General features: G+C 43.5%; 2 protein-coding genes across 7 annotated transcripts in view; one reads left to right on the top strand and one right to left on the bottom strand.

Moving 5' to 3' along the window:
• ZNF664 (zinc finger protein 664) overlaps window positions 1–6,393 on the bottom strand; it is a 46,058-nt gene extending 39,665 nt beyond the window's left edge. For 3 of the 6 annotated variants that reach the window (XM_021698675.2, XM_021698673.2, XM_021698678.2), the window contains exons 1-2: window positions 5,668–5,769; window positions 4,943–5,079 (exon numbers count right to left, since the gene is read on the bottom strand). The gene's annotated coding sequence lies outside the window, so the exon portion shown is untranslated. The other 3 variants (XM_021698676.2, XM_021698674.2, XM_021698677.2) reach the window with 3 other exon arrangements.
• A 66-nt stretch (window positions 6,394–6,459) lies between these two features.
• CCDC92 (coiled-coil domain containing 92) overlaps window positions 6,460–23,066 on the top strand; it is a 30,580-nt gene continuing 13,973 nt past the window's right edge. The window contains exon 1 of the mRNA XM_021698672.2: window positions 6,460–6,525. The gene's annotated coding sequence lies outside the window, so the exon portion shown is untranslated. The remainder of the gene's footprint in view (window positions 6,526–23,066) is intronic.

Below are 23,066 nucleotides of genomic sequence, written 5' to 3'. Positions count from 1 at the left end.
TGGTTATCTTCCGTTTTTTATTATAAATGATGCTACAATAGACTTTGCTCATACTAACTTGTGTTCTCTTGTGGGAATATTATAGATTCCTTGAGAAGTATCTGCTAAATCAAAGCATGTTTTTAAAAATTCTTATAGGCTCTGCCAAATTGTTATTTGAAACGATAGATCCAATTTTGTGTTCCCAACAATGTATTAGATGCCTTTTTCTCCACACCCTTCACTATCTTAATTTTTGCATGATAGCCCCCACTGAAAAAATCTAGTTGTTTTAATTTTCATTTCCTTAATCACAAGTGATGTTGAATCCCTCCTCACTGCTTTGACTCTCATATCTTTCTGAGAACTACTCCTATTCTCCATTTCTTAATTGTGTCAATTCTGTTATTTTTTACCTCTTTATACATGTTACAAACTTTTTTCCCAGTCTGTCACCTTGTAATGTCTTTTGTCACACAAAAATGTCAACTTTGATAATGATCAAATTTATCACTCCTTTCCTTATGATTTTGGGTTTTGGTCTTTCCTAAATGGTCTACAAAAAAATCCTATTTTCCAACATAATATATCCTCCAACATATTTCCCTTTATTTTCTTCTAATATCTTTATAGTTGTTTTGTTTTTGAGTTAGTTTTTTGAGCCAAATAAAATTCATTTTGAATTTGGGGAAGTAAAATCTTTCTTCCCAAATAGTCATTTATCCCTACACAGTATACTGAACAATTAATTCTCAGCTGTATCAAAATACCAACTTTATTCAACCCTAAATTCCTATATATAAGTGGGTCTGTTACTGGATTCTACTTTGTTCCATGTAGCAATTTGTCTATGCTTGTGCTCACCATTTATATTAGTGCAGCATTACAGTATGTTTTCATATCTGGTATTATCCTCTATCACTACTTTTCCATTGGAAAAATTTCTTGGCCATTCTAGCACATTTCCTCCTCCAGATGAATTTTAGAAGCAATTAATCAAGTGCCCAAAAATAATTCTCACTGGGATTTTATGTGAACTACATTAAAATTACAGTTTAATTTGTAGAATATTTCAATGTTTACAATGATGCTTTCCCCTCTAATAACATGTAACATCTGCCCATTTATTTAGGTTAGCTTTCAAATTGTCCAGGTAAGGTTCTTCTTCATAAAGTTTTTCTGCATTTGTTTCATTTTTAAACATCTTCTAGTTCTGCTGCTCTTGGGAATCAAATCTAACTTTTCTGGAGGAGTAATTACAAACTATTTGATTATTAGTGACAGTATACATCTTTCCACATGTTTAACAAATTATACTTCTATCCAGTGAACTGTCCACATCCTGTAACCACTTGTGTGTGGACTTTTCTTACTTTCCTCACTGATCTGAGTTCCTTACATGTTGAAGATATTAAGCCTTCACTTACGTTTGTCATAAATATTTTCCTACTTTGTGGTTTGGCTTCTAATCTTAGGGTTTTGTTTTTCCTCTCTTCTTAAAGAAGTTTTAAATTTTTTTGTAGTCTAATATACTGATTTTTAAACTAATAACAGATCCGAGTACCCCAGAAGTGCCAGGACCTAGACCTCTTTCCCTCACAACACCTGCACAGCAGGTATTATTTTCCTCACTTAGAAGATTCTAGTTCAGGTCTATCTGATTGCAAAGTCCTTGCTCTGCCCACCTCAACACACAAAACCCTCTCTTCCAGATGTTTAATATCTACTTCCACATTTTATTTATGATTTAGGGGGTATTCTTGCTGATTTATCATTTACTGTATTCCCATACATATTTTTGGGGTGCTGAATAGGCTCCAGAGACCTGTAGAGATATTTTAAAGCCAGCATGACACTGTTTTGAATGGGGTTCTATAACATGTTTAATATCAGATAGGATTTGTCCCACCTCATTTCTCATAATTCTGTCCAGTTCATCCCAAAATGGATAGCTCTATAATGTTTAAACATCACATCCAGGAACATGGCCTGTTTTCTCATTTAAGACATTCTTTCTTATCTTTCAGGATAGTTTATGGTGTCCTCCATGCAGACTGCACTTGTCTCGATAGAGCTGTACTTACAAGTTTTATGTTTTTTTGCATTGTGATCAGAGCCTGTTTTTTGGTTGGTTTTTTTCTTTTCCATTTTAGTTTCTGCCAGGTTATTTTTGGTATTCAGAAAGCTATGAATTTTATATATGCATCATGTACCCAGTCACTTCCTCAATTTTTCTTTGTATAATAGTTTTTTGTTGTTGTTGTTGTTACTCTCATTTTTGTAGCCAATAGCATCTACATATACTTCCCTTCATCTCATTTTGGATCCTTACCTCACTCTTCTTGCATATGTTACTGCTTTAATAAAACTTACAAAATCCATGTTAAATAACTCCCCAATTTTTAATTTGACTCTGATAACTTTCTGTTAAGTATAGTGTGGATAATTAGCTTAATATTTCTGTAGGCACAAAGAAGTGCCTACTTTTTAAAAATAAGGATTTTTTTTTTTTAAATCAAATATCTATTTTGTTTGTAGTTTAGGTGGCAGTTTGAATTCAATGTGAACTCCAAGGGAAAGATCACCTCTCTTCCAGACAGACTTCTGAAATGGCCCACCTAGTCTCCCCCACGTCCACTCCCCCCACACCACACCCCCACATTCTGCATGCAGCAGCTGGAGTGGCTTTTTAAAAATGCAAATCTGATTATGTCATTCCCCTGCTTCAAACCCAACCCTTGCAATGGTTTCCCATTTCACTCAGAATAAAATAAAACATCATTAACGTGCCCTACAAGACCCTACATGATCTGGCCTCCTGCCTAGCCACACTTCCCTCTCACCCACCAGAATCTATCCACAAGTCATTCTTTCAGTTCCTGGAATGGGCAAAGCTCTCTCCCCCTTTAGGGCCTTCCCACATGCCATTCCCCTGCCTGGAAAATTATCCCCCATCACTCTACGCTAACGCCTACTCACCCTTCAGATCTCAGCTCAAATCTTATTTTTGCAAAAAAAAAAAAAAAAAAAGTCTTTCCCAGGCCACCTTTTCACAATCTAAAATTTGCTCCCCTTCTTATACTCTCTCATAACCGGTACTACTTAACTTTCCTAACAGATACCATTTGTGATTATATGTGCTGTTGCAGGACTGCTTCATTTGTGGTCCCCTCCACCCCCATAGATTATAACCTCTAAGAGAACAGGGACAAATTGATTATGCTGGCCACACCACAAGCATTCATATATATTTGAATGAAATAAAAATACCTAAAAAACCCTTAATTGTATCTCTTACATCTTAAAACAATACCCATCATATCATTCAATCAATATTTAAACTGTTAAAACTCTTTTTGATACTGCCTACAAATTCAGTAAGAATACACTTTACCCCAAGGACATAACAGCTAACCTGAATCTGATGCTGCCACAGGAAAATACATATATAAATTATATCACTAGGAAATGTTTAAATATGAGAGTTTTGTTTTATGTAGCATTCATCTTGCTGATACTTTATTCACAATCAACTAATTTATAGGTCTTATTTTTTAAAGCACATAAAGCACTAGGAAAAATGTGCTTTGTCAAATACTCTTTAAGAAGTCTAATGTATTACAGTACTTGATAAAAATTATAGCAAAATCACAAACTAAAAAGCATTCAAAGTTGGTGATCTCTATTATTCTGTAACAGACACTTCTGGTCAAAAAAGTATAAATTACATTGCAAATAAAAAATCCTTTTGGATCACAAAAGCTAACAAAATCAACATTTATATACTACTTTACATTCTACAAAACACTTTCACATATGTCATATCGCTGAACTCTGTGGAGCAGACAGAGTAGGTATTATCAGCATTTATAGGAAAGAAAACTGAGGCTTAGAGTGATTGTCCTCCTCAAGGTCAAAGGACTGGAAAGTACTAGCGTCATAATTACATTGGGGGAGGGGTAGAGGTCCCACATGTAAATTTCTTAACCAAAGAGAACTTCCATCCTAAAGGCCTGTGTCTGTAATTAGTGTAGATTTATGCTCCCTTCACTGAAATTTCATTTCACCAGAGAACCACCACCGAAAGAGCTGCTTTAAATATGAAGCTAAAATTTAAATTGCCACCAATCTGGGAAATAAACTATGGTATACCCAAACTATGGAACATGATGAGCAGTTCTTCAAAACGAGGTAAGGCATTACATGCTGAAACTGAAAGATAAGAGTACACTAGTACTTGTTAAAACAAAGATAATACAAGTACACACACGGGAAAAACATTTTAAAAGATCTAGAAGAATACACATGGAACATATAATAATTATCATCTCTGGAGACAGGGGTTGGTAGAGAAAGACTTCAGCCATGTCTGTGATGTTTTAATTTTTACAAAGAAAATATATTACTTTACCTATTTAAAACTAATTTTTAAAAATTTAAATTAACCTGTGGTTTGAACAAAAATGTCATTTTTCTGCTCTAAAAGCTATGCATCCATAAAGGAAATCGGGGCCTCTCTAAAAGAGAAGACAAATATATTAAAAAAAAACGCTTCAATCCTGTTAAAACAATAAACCATCTAAATGTCACAAAACGTTCCTCTAAAAAAGCAGTAACTTAAATTATTTTTTAATACCTAGTCTCCTTTGTTGCAGTAAGACAACCAGTAAACAAACTAGCCACTGGAAGAGTACAGAGCAGGCTCCTCCTAGAGAGATTTAGTTGTTAGAGTTCGGCAAGGAAGGTTTCACAAAGGAACCGAGTTTTGAGGGAAATGAGAGGTGACTTGGCAGAGAGATGCGGGAAGATTAATCCAGATGGGAAAATGTCTGGGAGGTGGATATACTGAGTTAATCGGAAGCGGGGGACAGTAAGCAAACTGAAGTCAAGTCCTGAAAGAGGAGAGGATTCCTTTGGATGTGGGAGTTGAGAGGGAGCTCGGCTGCGCGGCCATCCAGTTTACCTGGGTGAGAATCCGGCCCTTGTTGTGGTCAAACAATGGAGGCGTCCAGCGGCAGCGGCGTTCTGCGCTGGGTGCGCGAAAGGTTCCTCATCACCTGAGTAGGATGCTCGGCGGGCTCTGCTGGGACGCAGGGCGCTCTAAAAACCACAACATCACACCATGCAGCCGGGCTTCTCCGCGGCACAGCCCGGCTCCCTGCTCCCACGGCGCGGCCATTACCGCCTCTCCAGGGACCCGCCTGGAAAGGCTCCAAGGCGCGGCTTTACGGGCTTCTAAAGCGGTTTCGCTCCCCCTTCCCTCGGCTCCAACAACAATGGAGCCCGGCTCGGGAGTCCGGCTCCCGCGGGGCCTCCGCCCGGCCTCGCCCCTGCCGCTGCCCATCCCTCGCCGCGCACCCGGCAGCCATCTGTGACCCCCGCGCCCCGCTCCCGGCACTGCGGGCCCACGCCGGCCGGCCGGCCGAGGCCCGAAGCCAGGCTGCCCTCCGTGGGGCCTTGCCCGGTGGCCGCCGGGCCGCCCGGCTGCTGGGGGCCGCTCTGACCTTTCCCACCGACGCCCAGGGGCCGGCCCCGGCTCGAGGCCCATCCTAAGTGATGGGTTGTTTTTCTTTTCTTTAACCCACTCATCCTCCTTCCAACCCCGAGCCCGCTCCCCTTTCGCCCCCGCCCCCGCCTCGTTCCCGAAAAGAAATAGAGAGACTGCAGCCCGGCCGCCCGACAACTCACTCCAAGTGAGGGGTTGAAGCGCCCCAGGCCGCGGGCTCCGCGCACCCACCCTCCCTCTCCTCAAGGGACACCTCACAGGTGCGCCTCCGAGCCGCGCGCGCGCGCTCCGCACACCCAGACGCCTCCGGAGGACAGCGCGCGTGCGCACGCACGGGGCCGACAAGCCCCGGGGGAGCGGGGGCCGCACGCATGCGCGCCGTCCGGCCCTCGCCCCGGCACCCTCCCCCACCGCCCCCGCCCCCGTCGGCTGCCCGCGCGCGCCCTCCCCCCAATCCCAAGCTGGTCCCCGGGTACCCGCCCCCCTCGCCAACCCCCGGCCCTGCGCGCGCGTTTCCGCGCGCCCGCTCGCCCCTCCTTCCCCGCCCCACCCGGGCCCGCGTTACCCTGGGTAACCGCAGTGCGGCCGCACCTGCGCTCTGCGCCTGCGTCCCACCGGCCAGACCCTCCCTTCCCCTTGGTTGGGTCCCGTGCCCCACCACAGGTGGGGGAGGGGGGCGTTGCCCCCTCCGCGCGAAGTGAGTATCGAGCGGCCTCCCCCGCCCTGCCCGGCAGACAGACCCGCCGCCGCCGACGCGCCGGCGCCTCAGTCGTCCGCCGGTCCCCACGGCCTGGCCTCGCCGCCCCGGCCCCAGGTCCCGGCGTGCACCGCGGCGAACGCTCGGGTGGGAGCCGGCGAGATGCGTTCGGCGGGCGGCGCCCACTGACCTCCCTCGGCCGCCCGGCCGGGGCAGGGCCGGAGCCGGGAGCCAGCCCCGCCCGCCGCCCCGCCCATGGGCCGCCAGCCCCCGCAGCCGCCCGCCCGGAGGACCGCGCCGAGGTGGGGAGCCGCCTGAAGGACCGCGACGGCCGCGCCCGCAGGTGAGGCGGGGCCCGAGGTGTGATCGAGTCCAGCCCGGCTCACCTGGCCGTACCTCTGGGGAGGCTTGCGGGCGCCGTGGGGGTGGGGGGCGGGGGCACCTGTCGGGACAGGAATTTATTTAGGTTGTTTCAAAAGCCCTCGTTGCAGGGGGAGGGGGTCCTCGCGTCTCACCCCCAGGGCTCGGCGGTGGGGAAGGGTGTCCCCTTGCGGAAACAACGGGGCGGGGGGGGCACGAAAAGGTGGAAAGGAGGGCAAAAGTGAGGCGCAGCGACCCCACGCCGGCTGCCTGCCCCGTTTTCCAGCCGGTTATGGGGAGGGGGGATGCCGTTCCCAGGGCTCCAGTCCAGGCTGCGGACCGTCTGCACCGCGCACCCAAGCCAATCCGATGGGGCAGAAGCGGCCAGCTCAGGGGCTGCTCCGACCAGCCCCGGGGTGAGGTTGTAGGGTGAGGGATCCGCATTGCAGGTGCACCTGGAGCGCCCGAGGGCCTGGCCCTGCTTTGTCTGGGATGCTGCGGGGAGGCGGCCGTCTGAATCCACATCGGCTTTTTAAATGCGTTTTACCATCCTCTGGACGTTAGAGACCCTCCCTGATAAGTTGCCTTGTCTCCTGTCTTGATAACCCTTTACGTAAGTTCTCTACCTTACAGCCCTTTTCTGAAGCTTTGATGTAGGCTTTAGATGACCCTGAATAACGATTTGCTTGTAATTCATGAAATTGAGCATAATGCAAATATGCAGTAGAGCTCTAGGCTTGACTACAGAGCTGCGGTCTACTACAGTGAGTTACTCCAGTTTATCTAACTTACGTTTTCGTGCTGACCTGTATTGTTTAAATTCAAGCTTTGATATTTAGCAGTATGATCTATTCCAATAATTGAAAATGAGGTCACCTAAGAGGAAATATAGTCGTGCTCCGAAATTTAGGTTGCGGTAATAGGTCTTATTACAAAATACAAGCTCCGAGGTTGTAGTGCTTTAATACATTACGCATTTTCAGAAACCTACCTGTAGGAGTGTTAAAGCTAGAATTGCTGGGTCTTTTTAAATAAGATTTTTAAGTTTGAGATTTATATAAAGAGCATTGTTATTGTTTTATTAAGTGATTTTTTTTTTGCACTGTCAATTTGCTTACATTTTCTTCCCATTGAATTGTAAGGAAAAAGATACTAACATTTAAAGTGACTTTTATCCCCAAAGATGTTTTAAATATATGCATTTGTTTTGGCTAAATGTTTATCTTATGTGAAATATTTTTGGGAAAAGGTTTTAAGGCTTGTGATATATATGTATATATATGTGTTTTCATATACGCATGTATATATATGTATATGTGTATTTACATGTACATACTATTGAAAAACCTTAAAATAGTTTTTATTGTTTCTCTGCATCATCTTATAATTACTCAGTAAATTTAGGTTAGGTGTATTTGAAATCCAAAATACAAAACAATTACTTGTGTGTATCAGATTTTTATTGTGGTACATGTAAACACATCAATCTAACAGGTTTCTTGGAAAATATTCTTTTTTTTAAGTGAATCCTTTTGCTTTCAATGGAAGATCACTTGGGTTCTTAACTCTTTCATCTGGGATTCATTGGATAAATTCATTTTAATGTCATTACTTAATTGGCAGAGAGCATTTGCAACAATACTGACGTTAACATTGATGCTTTTAAGAAATACTTATAAAGCATTTTCTCATATTTCTAACAAGAAAAGACATGGGGCTTTTTCTTCTATCTTGAACAAGGTCAGCCATAAAAAGTTCCTGATACATAGTGGGCACACATGTTATTAACTAAGATTAATTACATCTACTGGATTGGATATCTTTAAAGGTCAGCGACTAGGTTCCTCTCTATGCTTCACGTTTGACTCAGATTGACATTCCAGGCTAGTTAAGTAGGTGCTAGCTTAATGACACCAATTTTCACTTCTCCAGCTTTGATATTTAAACCTGCAGAAAGGTTTGGGCAGGGAAGTGAACGTGTTCTAATTGTCTTCAGATATTTAAGGTTTGTCATGTAGCAAAGGGAATGTATGTATTTAGGGTAATTCCCAAGTACAGAAGAGGCCAAGTAGTATTTATAAGAAGACAGATTTCACTTTGACATAAAAGCAAAAGTTTCTTACGATTAGAACCTCCAGCAGTGGAAAGAAGGGGCTGCTCCTTCCCCACAGAGTTTCCAGATAAGCCCGTTCCCCAACAGGGCAGGAATCTACTAGGAGATACCACACGGGGTGTGTGAGAGGCCTTCTGAGATGGGGTGTCTAGGGATTCCAGTGGCAGTGGATTGAAGGGCTTTGTGGCTTTTTTTTTTTTTTTTTTAATGCTGGCTTCATAGCTACAGCTGTGGGCATAAGGACTCCCCAGAATGTGCCTGAACCCTTGGAAGATATTTGTACCAGGGTAGAGGCCAGCCTGGTATCAGGGGTGATTTTAATCCTACTTTGCTCTTGTATGGGGTTTTACAGGTAATAAAGCACTCTCACATTCAAAACACTTTTAAAAGACTTTTTTAAATTATACGTGATTTATATTTCTCTCTTTGGCTTTTATTTTCTACAATAAACAATTAAGAGGAAAATTACCCATTTCTATGAAGGCAAGCAGAAGAGTTTTGTTTTTTTTTAAAGCTCTTTTTAAAAATGGGATGATGTCAGTCATTGTTTTCAGAGTCAGCAGGTTGTGAAGGTGAATAGATTTTCTTAAATTATTTTTTAAAAGATACTGATTAAGGGTTGATTCTTGTGCTTGCTCTGCATTTTAGTTTCTGTTTATTTCATTACTCAAACATGACTCAAATTTCACAGCAAAAAAAAAAAAAAAAATCCAGTCATATCCACCTACGGTAAGTTGCATTGGACATTCTTCCAGTTTGTCTGTGTTGTTTTTAAATATATGTTGGCAGCTGAAGGTAAAACACAGCTGAGAGAAATACAGTTACAATGTGCTGAAAAGATTGGGTGAATTGGAGCTTTGTGTCTGAAGTAGAAGATTTGTCCTATTTGTGCTAAGCCAATCCTGGGAATGATAATTTATCAACAATAGCGATGATGATCTATCCATAATAAGAAAGATTAGGCGGCTCTTGACTGTACGTCACGATACATGTTTTAAATGGGTTGGTGGTGTTAGGACTCTGTCTGTGGCCAAGGAGCAGAGCAGAGCTTCTTGTGAATACCAGAGTACCCAAACGAACTTCCTCTGCACAAGGATTAAGTGGAGCATAATGGTAACGGGCCAATTGAGTTAAAATGGCGTCTGATCCCTCCAATTGAGGAAGAAGTTAGAGGAAAAACCATCCTGAATTAATGTATATGTGTGCTTAATCTTTCAAAAACCCTTTTAGTTCCTCCCTTGTTCTTTATTTTTTTAAAAAAATATTTATTTGACAGAGAGAGTCACAGTGAGAGAGGGAACACAAGCAAGGGGAGTGGGAGAGGGAGAAGCAGGCTTCCCGCCGAGCAGGGAGCCCGATGTGGGGCTCGATCCCAGGACCCTGGGATCATGACCTGAGCCAAAGGCAGACGCTTAATGACTGATCCACCCAGACACCCCCTCAGGCGCCCCCTCAGGCACCCCCTCTCTTCCGTTCTTTAGCAGATGAGTTTGTCTCATGCTTTTTGTGCCGATTTATCCACCAGCTGAATTTGGGTATGATCGTTTAAATAAGACAAAGACCCAAACTTTAAACACGGAATACATCATTTATTTATACTTTATTCATGAAGGGAAAAGAGAAGAATACCAAGTTCTTTTGGCCAGCCAAAAAATAAAGCCTTTAAAAAAAAAAAAAATCGGAGAGGCTACTTTAAATATTATGACCAGGTCAACAAATTATCAAGTAAGGTACCCAGTTAGAAAGCAGCCTTTTTAGAGGTCAAAGGTTGCCTTTTAGAGCTCCTCACCAGAGTTTCTGAGGCTGTCACACAGCTGTCTAAAAACCTCTTTGTTAATTAAAAAACAGGAGTTTGTGTATTTTATGCAGGTTTCCACACTGGAGAGCAGAATAAGTTATACATCTTTGTGATTATCCCCAGTTTACCATTTTATCAGAAATAACTTTATGAAGCAAGGAATGTCTGCTTCTCTGTAGCTATAAAGGAAGAGGGAATGTGTTTTTTCCTTTTATCAAGATTCTTTCTACTAGCCAAATTCTCAACACTGGGCAGTGGAATTCCTTTGGTTAGACCAAACAAAAGAGCAAGCCTGAAATGCTTGAAGCTGACAGTAAAGGAGAGAAAAAAAAAACAGAAGAGCACTTTTAATAAATGGAATTTGAGGCATATAGTACTCTGCTGCTACAGTTTCTCTCTTTGTTGCCTCCTTGGTGACACTTAAGATGTGAAATTTAGACCTACATAAGATCCACTACTTTTGCTCATCAGATTTCCTTCCCAACCTATTTCTAAATGCACCCTATGCCCATTTTATTTACTATAGGTAAGGGGGTTTATGAGGCATGCTTTTAAGCCCAATTTCTTATATAAAATTGCTTAAGCATCGCTGCTACATACAAATTATAATTTTCTGTATTATTACAATTCTGTTTTTCTTGAAGTTGCACATTTTACCTAGCAGTGCATGGCATTATACTCTGAAAGGGCTATCTGTTATGTTGGAGAGTACTCGTAAAAATACTGGTTCCCCAAGTTACAGTCCATCACTGTGTAGAAAATAATCCAGGATTGCCATATTTTTCTCTTGGCTTCTTACCTAGTGTTCTCAGGATGAACAAGTGTAGGTGGTTAGGCTCATGTCATACCCCGAACAGTGAAGACTCTCTTAACCCCTTTCCTCCACTGTCACACCTGTCAACCCAAGTGAAAGGCACTGGTGTTATTTCTCCTCCAGTGGCTTGTGGTATGTGGGAGCAGATCCAGTTTTGTTTTGTTTTAAGATTTATTCATTTGAGAGAGTGAGTATGAGCATGAGTAGGGGGAAGGGCAGAAGAGAATCTTCAAGCAGACTCTCCACTGAGCGTGGAGCTCAACTCAGGGCTTGATCCCACGACCCATGAGATCATGACCTGAGCCAAAACCAAGAGTTGGAGGCTTAAACAACTAAGCCACCCAGGCGCCCCCAGATTCAGTTTTTAGAAATATTTGTTTTGCACATTGGTAAGAAAGATGGAGAAAGGTTGGTTGGTTGTTCACTTTTATGTTCCCATAGACAAATATATAACAGGAGTTATTGGTATGGTCTATTCAAGGAGGGATCAGTCTTTGTCTTCAGCAGTGAATCATCTTTATGTTTTGGTTCAGTCCTGGTGTCCAGACCAGAAAGTTTAGCCAGTGAGGTACTTGCTCACTGACCTGCCCTATTGGACTGCCCCAGGGGAGAGGGGAACACAGTCTTGTTTGATAGGGAGAAAGGATATGTAACCCTCCTCAGCCCCTGTGATGGGTTTCAAGTGAAGAACTCATTCCCATCAAGAAAGTGGTCAAGGCAGTTTTTGACGGAGGTTTATCAGTATATGAAGCTGAGGTATTAGGACCTGGTTCACAGATGAGCAAAGCCAAATCTTGTTGAGGGCAAAGGCTGATGGGTGTTTTTGTTTGTTTGTGTTGGTTTTTGGTTCTTTTTAAGGAGGAGACAAAATAAAAGTCTAAGTTGGAACAAGTAAAGCCAGAGGTGAGGCCTTTTTGGAGACAGGTCGCTTGAGTGCTCTCTGTTGGAGGTGTTCTCCGGTCTCATCCATGGTTGTAGGATGGAACCCGGAGCAATTTGGACCGATCATTGGCTCATTCTAGAACACTACACTGAATTCTACCCGCCAGCAGGCTGTAGAGTGCCTTTCAAAGGAAATTTGGGACACCACCAAGACCTTCATGTGCACGTTATCATCCCATGTCAGAAGCTCAGACAGGAAGCAGATTACCCGTCGCTGGGCCTTGGAGGAACACTGATTGCAGTGAGAAGTTGTTAAAACGGCTGAGCCAGTGTCTTCCTACCAGAGCTGCCATGAGTTCCTGGCACATTAGGACGAGTAACCCCGCAGAACTGCAAGTCCCTACGGGAAAGTTGAAATGATACTCTGGATTGATGAACCCTGATGTGAACCCGGTCACCCCGGCTTCCTGCACCTGCACGTGAAGCACGTGGACACCCCTTATCAACAATTCCCACTGGGAGAACCCAGCTTCATCCAGAACACTAACATTATGCCACTGGAGCATAATCAGAAGTCTTGGGAGCCTACTCAGTTTTTTAGGTGAAGGTCCCAGATTTTTGTTTGTTAAAACTCTTGTGTTCATAACCCATAGGTAGGACATCTGTCTAGCCACTTCAGTCCAATTTCTGTAAAATCCTGCTAGATTATTTCTCTCAATTTCATCTTTTTTTTTTTTTTAAGATTTTTATTTACTTGAGAGAGAGAGACACAGCGAGAGAGGGAACACAAGCAGGGGGAGTGGGAAAGGGAGAAGCAGGCTCCCCATGGAGCAGGGAGCCCGATGCAGGGCTCGATCCCAGGACCCTGGGATCATGACCTGAGCTGAAGGCAGACGCTTAACGACTGAGCCACCCAGGCGCCCCTCAATTTCATCTTGATAATTCACTACCTCTTCTGATTCTGGGTGATACAGTGAAGGCCTTGGTGAGTGTGTAGGGCATTAGAGCTCTATTTACAATCTGACCTGTGAATTGTGGTTTCCTGTTGTAGATAGACACACTTAATGTGCCAAATCTGGACATAGAATATTTCAGAAGTCCTTTTGACAGTCATTATGACAGCTTTTGTATGTGGGTAGCTTCTACATCTGTTGAAATTGCTAAGACGTTCACATTAAAACCATTTTCCTCATTTGAATAAAGCTAATTTGAATATGTGTTTACAAATGCCACCCCCCCAAAGGGATAGATAAGCCACTCTCTTTGTCTTTATGGTTCTTCTCTCCCACTCCTTCTACACCCACAATGTGAGCCTGACAAATAGGACAGCTCATATAATACTGTTGAGCTACAGTGGAAAATTTGGAGCATACAGTTCATGTCTAATTATCCCTAGCATCCTTTTCCATGTGTGTACCAGGCTATGGAGCAAGAAGAGGAAACTAAGTCCTTTGGAGCTACCAAGGAGCTGTCTGGGGCATGGTCTGGTTGCAAGGACTCCCTGCCAGACTCCAGAGGCCCTTTACTGCAGGGGCCTGGTCTGGGACAGGGACAGCATAGGGAAGAGCTTCCAGAAGGAACTGGTTTGTCTGAAAATGATGAGTGCTGATAGATAGCGGTGACCACATTATTCACCAAAAGAAAAATAGTTCTAAAACAGCCCCCAATATAGGGTAACATGAGCACCGTTAGAAATGAGTTCCTTGGAGCACCTGGGTTGGCTCAGTCGTCCCAGGGTCCTGGGATCGAGCCCCACATCAGGCTCCCTGCTCTGCAGGAAACCTGCTTCTCCCTCTCCCACTCCCCCTGCTTGTGTTCCCTCTCTCGCTGTCTTTCTCTGTCAAATAAATAAATAAAATCTTTTTTTTAAAAAAGAAATGAGTTCCTCCCCAAATGAAGAGGACTCACTGTTTTTGCAACTGTCCATAGTCAGAATGAGAGTCAGAAAAAAAGAGTGAGAAAGACCAGTGGGGTTGCATATTCCAGTGAGGACAATACATTTTGTCTTGTAGACGGACTGCAGAGGCAAAGATGGATAAAGATTCTCCTTTGCTGAGAACAGTTTGCATGAGAGACTAATTTTCTTGTCTGCAGCTGTTAATCTTTTCTCCCCAATCATACACGAATTTTTATTGATTTACTTTAATATACCTGATTCACACACAGTCATTCCAAACAGTTTATCTAAATAATATATAGAGATTTAAAATTGTGGATTTTAAATGTTATCAGATATATCAGATGTCCATAATAACATCAATTGATTTTACCATCTTTGAGCTGTAAGAAGAGTGCTCAAAATAGGGCACCTGGGTAGTTCAGTCAGTTGGGTGTCCAACTCTTGGTTTTGGCTCAGGTCATCATCTCAGGGTTGTGGGTCAGGCCGTGCGTCCAGCTCTGTGCTCAGTGAGGAATCTGCTTGAGATTCTCTCCCTCTGCACACCCCCCTCCGCCCTTCAGAAATAAAAAAATAAACCTTAAAAAAAAAAGTACCCAGCAGATGACCCACGGGGGTTGTGAGGAGATAAGATATGGTTTTTCCCATTTGAATTTTAGTTTCTTTACATGTCTTTAGGTAAATATAGATTATTAACTAATTACCTCAGTGTTCTTCTAGTCCAAAAGGAATTAGAGATTTTAGAAAATATAGACAATTTACATTAAAGAATAATGCAATTGTTGACTAAGAATTCGTCAGAGAAATATGGTATTTTAAAACATTACTCAGCTAATGGAAGTGGAGTAATTTTTTTTTTTAAAGATTTTATTTATTTGAGGAATAAATAGAGCAGAGAGCACAAGTGGGGGCGGGGAGAGGGGCAGAGGGAGAAGCAGACTTCCCGCTGAGCAAGGAGCCCAGTGTAGGGCTCAATTCCAGGACCCTGGGATCATGATCTGAGCCAAAGGCAGACACTTAACCGGCTGGACCACCCAGGTGCCCCAGAAGTGGAGTAACTTTATAAGTTAGCATAATAGGTAATATTGTCTAAGATTTTAACAAAATAAATTATACTAGTTTCTTAAATTGTAGTTACCAGTTGCACACTCACATTTAGATTTACCGACTCTTATGATGTGGATAACCATGAGCTTATCAGTAAGGCAAGTGTAAGGGATTTATGAAGTACAATTTAGCCTTTGTGCAAAAATCCTACTTTTCTGTATGAATTAGTATATGTAGGGTTGTCTGTTCCTCCCCACTCTAGCGTGTTGGCTCTGTGACAGCAGGATTTGTATCTGTTTTATTCATTGGTGTATTCCAGTGTCCTTCCTGGTACCTGGCTCAGAGGTACTCAGAGAGAGGTGCTTGCTTTATGGAAAGAATAAAGTGTGATACTTTCTGTGCCCCCACTGAGAAAAATAGGACCTTCCTTTACATCCCCAAATTCACAAAACAGTGTGTGAGAGGATTTGCCTCAAGAGTACTAAGGGCACTTGAATAATTTAATTCTGTTATGCAGCCTTCCATGTTATATTGAAATACTTTCATTCTTGTTCTTAATATAGAGGCTTTTCAAAAGAGATAGCTTTTCAATTTGTACCTGTATCTTTAAATTTTATTTCTAAACTGGGATTCTTCTAACCCAATTGCTTTTACTTTGGAAGAGACCTTTTCCAAGTAGAAAACCATTTTCAGATTTATCAGCTCAACACTAATTTCTTTAGTTTCCCCAATACATTTGTGCAAATAACAAAGTTTAAATTATAGCTCTTTTTATAAACAGCATTTCCTGGTGATCATGGAGCCTGTTCTTTCATTTTTCCCAGCCTGGAAAGCTTTTCTTAAAGTGCTAGTACACATAATATATTAGGAGTTTTGGCATTATTTTATAAATTTATTTGGAGTCCTTAAAATCCTTTTAAGATTCATATATACTATTTAGGGGTCTCCTTAAAAAGAATTCCTTTGCATTCAAAATGTTAAAGCCTTTAAACATCAAAATTTCCTGGAGATTCATTAACTGTTCTAGATCAAAGGACTCCCATGGAAAGTGTATATTGGGTCAACTTTGATATGCCCATTTATCATCTCTTAAAATACCATTTTTATAATTATAGTACTGGAGTCCCTCTTTGGGGTTCCAGAAATCTCTCACATTCATCCTCTCCGTTTCTCAGGTCACTTACGCATTTGTAGGAAAAGACAACATTTTAGACTGTCAAATAAAGGGAGGAACATTATTATAGTCTTAAGCAAATTGAAGTTTATATGCAGCCCTTTTCTTGCAAACAAAAGAAAGGAAGTGCACATATTTCTGGCCAGCATGGTGAGGCGGGTATAGCAGCACCTTCCTGCACCCACTCCTCGCCAGGAGCTTCATATGTGGGGGAGAAGCCCTTTCAAACAGAGGCCCTTTCCTCCAGGGTCAGCAGCTTGTTGCAGGGAGAACGCCGCACATGGCTGGAGCTTGTCCCTCCTGAGAGCTCCATCCAACCACAGTTTACTGGCAATCCAGGAAACCTAAGGAGAGTGGAGTAAACCTCAAGTCAAAAGAGAAAAAAGGCCTGCCTCCAATTAGATTGATGAGCCCAGGGCTTTTCAACCACAGTACTGCTATTTTGAGCTGCATCATTCTCTGTTGTGAAGGCTGTCCTGTGCATTGTAGGCCGTTTTGCAGCATGCCTGACCTCTACCCACTAGATGCCAGACATGCCCCTTCTCTGATTGTGACAACCCCAAATATCCACCCTGGGGGCACAAGTGCCCGACGAGAACCACTGCTCTCACTGGGTCACACTCCCAAATGGAGTTAATCAAGAGGATGGAATTCCCTGCGTTCTTCCTTTAATTCTGACTGCTTACAGTTGTCTCAAATAATAACATTCACGCATGAATTCCAATTATTTTTTGAAATATATGTATTATATATATATGTATATTGGAATATATATGTGTGTATATATATGTGTGTGTGTATATGTGTATATTTATACATACATACACACATATATATATGTATGTCAGCCACAAGAACAATGACTGTGTAGATTCTCTGACAAAAAAGCTGCTTGTGGAGAGCGGGTTAGAGTCAGATTGCAGAAACAGGCCAGCTCTTCCCCAAGACCCAAATGGGTACCACTCCTCCCACTCTCTGCTGGGTTATACTTGCCTCAGCAAGGATGCACCCTCTTCTACTCCCCATTCTATTTAAAAATCCATCTGAGTGTGGCACTGGTGGTTGATTTGGATGGACACACACATACTCCATCCGAATAAGGAATTTGTCATTGTCTAATTTATTTTAATCTTCTGTAGGAAGAGAGAAATCCCAGGCTCCTCTCTAACCAGGAAACCTTAAAGGTTTCTATATCTTCACATAAGAAATGTCACTTTAAATTATATTATTAAAATAATAAATTATCGGGTGCCTGGGTGGCTCAGTCAGTTAAGCATCTGCCTTTAGCTCAGGTCATGATCTCAGGGTCCTGGGATTGAGCCCCACATCAGGCTCCCTCCTCAGTGGGGAGTCTGCTTCTCCCTCACCCTCTGCCCCTCCCCCCTGCTCATGCTCACTCTCACTCCCTCGCTCTCAAATAAATAAAATATTTTAAATAAAACAATAAGTTATCAGTAAGGCAACCAATTAGAAAAGCAAACTTTTAGAAATCAAAGGTTATATTTTGAGTGAATTAGCAATAATCTCTAAAGTCCAGATGTCTTAAAATACTTGTTTGGTGGTGAAACGAAAGTATACATTTCCACACAGGAGAGCAGAGTACGACCGTAGTTCTTTAACAGAACTAGCTTCTTAACCCAGACACAAAGGAGTGTCTGCTTTTCTGCAGCTGTAGGAGGAAAGAAATATTTTCTCTTATTCTGAGATTTTTTATTTTTAATGAGCAGCATCCTCAAGAATAAGCACTGGACTTCTAGTTAGCATCAAGCAAAAAAAGAATAGACCCAAGAAGCTTAAAATATGGGGAAAGAAAAGGGCAAGAGAGGACTTTGAACAAATGGAACATGGGGCAAATGATTCTGCCTCTGCAGGGCATGCACTTTGAAGCATTCATGGGTTGTCGCCTTTATCTGGGCCAGGCAGCACAGTCTGCGGCTAAGGGCGTGGCCTTGAAGTCGCCCATTTGGGGATGAAGCCCAGCCCTGCCACTTGCTAGCTGTGACTTCAAGGAAGTTATTGAACCTGTTGAAGCTTGTTTGTTAATGTGTAAAATGAGGATAATAGTGTCTACTCCTTAGAGTGAGTAGAAAGGGCATAGCTTGGTGCAAGGCATTGAAAGCACTCTGTGCAGGTGGTTCTCTGTGACCCCATTTCCCCAGAGCAGGGGGATGTGCTGTCAAGGCTCTTGCCTTCCATAATCCTACCCCACCAGACTAAACATTCTTCAGTCCAGGTTTTGTCTCTGTTGGATAAAACCTCAGTTTTCCCCCCATTTTCTCTCTCTTCTTCCATCTCCATTTTTCTGAGTGTCTTTTAATAAGCAACTGAAATCCAACCCTGGCTTTTCTGTCTAACCTGATTTTCTACCATTCCCCGGAAAGTTCTTTCCATGTTCAACATGGCCTCACTGCTACTCTTAAGACTCCATGTTTACCTCACCAGAAACACCCTCTCTTGTGTGAACCCGGTCCCTCTTCAAAACAAAACCATCTCTGCCCCAGCAGCCCTTCCCCTCTCAGCGCTCACCAGGTTCCCCCACGTGCCTGGCAGCGCAGATGGTCCTGGGAATGCTCAAATGGCTGGGACCCTGCCTCCAGGGATTTATACAGCCTCGCGTGGGAGACAGGCAGGTAATCAGAAAGCACTTCAGGCACTGTGGCAGGCGAATCTTCATGCCCATTACCCCTCCCCTGGTCCCTGTACTTGGCATATACCTCATGAGGATTTCATTATACTTAGTTTTCTTTGTACTTGAGAGGCTGAGTCTCACAACCCCGGTAAATTGTAGGCATAAGACTGAGTACACAGTGGGCACCAAGGAGCATATGCTGGCTTGGTATTTAACCTGTAGGCACACGTTTTAAACGGAGGATGGGTTGCTCGGCCTATTCTAACAGGCCTTGTCAACTTCAAAAGATAAAAAACAAAACCAGTGATGATGTCCAGCTGCTCGCCATAACCTCTTGGTGATTCGAGTGATTCCCAGGCTTTCAGAACTCCTGTAACAGTGCATTTTTGAATTGGGAAATCCGACAGTAGAAATAAAGAATTGTCCTGTGAATGGAATAGAGTCAGCTTTACAGAGAATTTGCTGCATTGTCCACGTTTTTCTCATGTCGTCAAGGACCAGGAAAAGCCTCTTCGAAGCTTGGCATGTGTGTTTCCTCATTTCCGAGTCTCTGACTCCACTGAGAATTTCCTCCAACGTGAACTAAGCCCTTGATTTGCACGTGGCATAGCCACATCCTGGTGCGTCAGCACCAAGGATTGATATGGTTGGCTCATAACAGAAATAACTTTTCCACGTGTAAATAAGCTGCCCCAACAAGATCCCGTATGTCACAAACTCAGAATATCTTGAACATGCCTACACTTTCCCTCCCACTGAAATTAAACTTTATTTCATTTTTATGTGGCCTGATAGTTTTTGGGTCTTTTTATTTGAGATTCCCCAAAGGCATGCATGAACTGGCTATCCTTCCCTCCTTTGCCTTTGCCTTATTCACATGCCAATTGGATAAATATTTCCACATCCTCTCACCTCACCAATACAAAATACATGACCTAACAGGGGAGGGTGTCAGACCAAAGATTGGCTGAGAGCACCACTAATTCCCAGCTATAGGGAACCCTTTCCCAAAGGGCCAGCTCGGATTACTAGAGGAAGGCATCCATTATTCTAGGTGCTAAGTGATATAGCAGGGAACAGAGAGAAAGGCCCTTGTTCCCATGGAGTTTACGTTCTGGTAATGTAGGAAAGATAAATAAATGACCAAATTGTAGGTAGTGATAAATGCTAGGGAGACAGAAAATGAGATAGTGCGATGGTGATGGCAGTTAGCATGAAACTAGTAAATCATTCTTGCAGTGCAAAGTGAGAACAGGCCTGTAGCGATGTCTGTGGGCGCCCAGGAAACGTGTTTGGGTGATTCTCCGCATTGCAGCAAGCCCACAGTTCTAGGTGTGGTTCTGAACGCTTTACATCTCTGCTGCCCGGTATGGTAGGCCCCGGCCATGTGGAGCTATTTAAATTTGAATTAATTCAAATCAGAATAAATACAAGGGGGAAAATGTGCTTCTCAGACCTCCTAGCTACATTTCAAGTGCTCAGTGTGGCTAGTGACCGCTCTACTGGACAGCAGAGAGCAGACTGTTTGAATCGTCGCCCTAGGTTCTATTGGTTAGCGCCTCTTCAGAGGAGCTCATTTCATTTTCATGGTGACCCTGATAAAGTGGGTACTGCTATCCCATTTCACAGATAAGGAGAGTGAGGCACAGGGACTAGACATAACTTGTCCAAAGTTGCATAGTTAATACGAGACAGGGCTAGGATTCAAACCGTGGCCATGTGGGGGTTAATTCCTACCCTGCTGTGTCGCTGGGGCCCATAGATGACTAGAGCTCGTCTAGGCAGTCCACCTTCCATAGGACTGCAACCGATAGAGGAGGTTACGCCTTGGTAAAATCTTGTCACAGGATGCTTTAAGATTCAGTGAAAAGAAATTCTGAGCCAAGGGCTACGTCTTTCCTGTCTAAAAATGTAGGCCTGTATTAGCACAACTCCCTCCTTGGAAAGAAGAGAGGGAGATACAAAGCAGCAAAATAATACCAGGGTGATGTGTGACCTCCATAGAGCAGATCATCTAAGCTGTCTGTGCCTCTTTCCCAGCGCGTACAGTTGGGAAGATAGTAAGGACCCACCCCACAGGGCTGTCAGGAGGACCTGGTGAGGCACCGCATGGGTGGCGCTCAGCACAGTGCCTAGCACCTGCTCCGCCAGGTGGGCGGCAGTCTGTAGCGGCCACAGGGATTGAAGTTCCACGGTGCACGCGAACAGCCAGGACGCTCACCTTCTCCCAGAGCTAACATGAGACCTTCTGGTTCCAAACACCACACACTGGAATTGGAGGAGAGCACCGGGAAGGACCCAAGCAGAGAAGATGTCCCCTTTGTTGTTTTTGTTGTTTGTTTTTTGGGTGTTTTTTTAAATATTTTATTAGAGAGAGAGAGGGAACACAAGCAGAGGGGGAGTGGGAGAGGGAAAAGTAGGCTTCCCACGGAGCAGGGAGCCCAATGTGGGGCTCGATCCCAAGATCCTGAGATCATGACCTGAGCCGAAGGCAGACGCTTAACCGACTAAGCCACCCAGGCGTCCCAGATGTCCCCCTTGGAAACAGATTTGCATTGAGCTCATACACTGTGCTTGTAAATCGAGGCAAGTGTCTTAGTCCTCTGAGCCCTCATCCCTTAAAAAATGGGGATAATCATACCTATCTTGGATAATAGTTTCAATAATTAAATGATTATCTACCTATGAGCCTGGCACATTGACACTTGGTCAGTAATAACCATAATTACTAAGATTGATGAATGATTTTCAGCTTCTCATGACTAAAAAATGTCTTTGAGTATTTTCTTGCCCAGATGGCTTGGACTGACCCCAAGACTGGGTTAGGGCCGAGACAGAACAGATTGTCATCCAACACCAACACCATCAGCACACTGTAAACTGCAGTGGCCAAACCCCAGAGAAGCCAGGGCAGAGCCGGCTGAGAAGCATCGTGGGGCACAACGTAGCAGCTGTCTCACTGAGGTGGAAGCTGCCCCATGCTCCCCCACACCCAGCGAGAGAAGTGTCCACCTGCAGGACTGGAGGAGACCGTCCTGCCCAGGATGCAAAGCAGGAGGAAAAACAAATCCCCCAGGCTCCCAACTGACCCACAGACTTTAACCAGAGTTGGAGCAACCAGAAGACGCTGAAACACCCAGCCTAAGAATTTGGGACTTCAAATGGAAAATCTGGGCACTCTAAACCAAAATTGCTGATTTCCAAAGATGTGGATACATCAGGTGCTTATTATTAAAAGTACTTAAATAAAAGTGGGCCCTGAAAGAATGTGTCATGAACCAAGATTCTAGTTAACCCCATCGTGGGAGCACGGGGTCAGATACAAGATGAAAACAACAACAAAAGACCGTTGTACAAATGGAAAAAGTGACGAAAGTGTATAAAAGAATCATGACCTTTAAAAGGTAAAGGTCAGTAAGAGTAAGAGAATACTGAACCGCGCTCCATTCTTTGGAAGCTCCTTACAGGACACAGTGATGTTTGCTTTCCCCGATTTCTTCTGCTTTCCTCCAACAGCTGATAGCTCATCTGTGAAATACAGCTGCCCTGCCTCTTACTTTACTTCTCTTTGTTTTCCTTTATTTCCACTGGGCTAATGTACTGATGGCTCATCTATCTAGTATGATCCAAATTAGGTTGCAAAGACGAGCCCTAAGATGGCACGCACGGCACCTGGCAGCCCCCTCAAGCTCATCAGCTACATGTGGCTCTCAGCATTGCCTGTTGAAGTGACAGACCTTCTCCATGGATCCACGTTTCAAGGAAGAGTTTTCCTCTTCTCTGGAACCTCCTGCGCAATTTATTGAAGAAGTGAAGTATGGGATCCTGGGAGTTCTCTCGTGCCCTGACATAATAAAGACTCATTGTGAGCAGAAAGAACTTCATGGGAGTCAGCCTGAAATGCCACCAGTAAATGTGCCTCATTCATTCAGCACAGACAGGAAGCTCACAGAAAGGAAACTTTGAAGGAACTGAGTAATCTCAGATCAGGACTGTCAGGTCACAGGATGGAGAGTCAAAGGGTCATGTGGCCGTAGGTGGACATGCTGAAGCCATCCAAAAAAAGTGATAGGTAATGAAGCTCTAGGTAAATGCCTCCTTAAAAGACTAAGTTTATCTTCTTTTCAAATTATTGGTACTCAAGCTATGTTATTCCATAGAAATAAGTGT

This window comes from Neomonachus schauinslandi, chromosome 14, assembly GCF_002201575.2.
Source record: "Neomonachus schauinslandi chromosome 14, ASM220157v2, whole genome shotgun sequence".
Lineage (NCBI taxonomy): Eukaryota > Metazoa > Chordata > Mammalia > Carnivora > Phocidae > Neomonachus > Neomonachus schauinslandi.
This window is presented reverse-complemented; position numbering and strand designations above follow the sequence as displayed.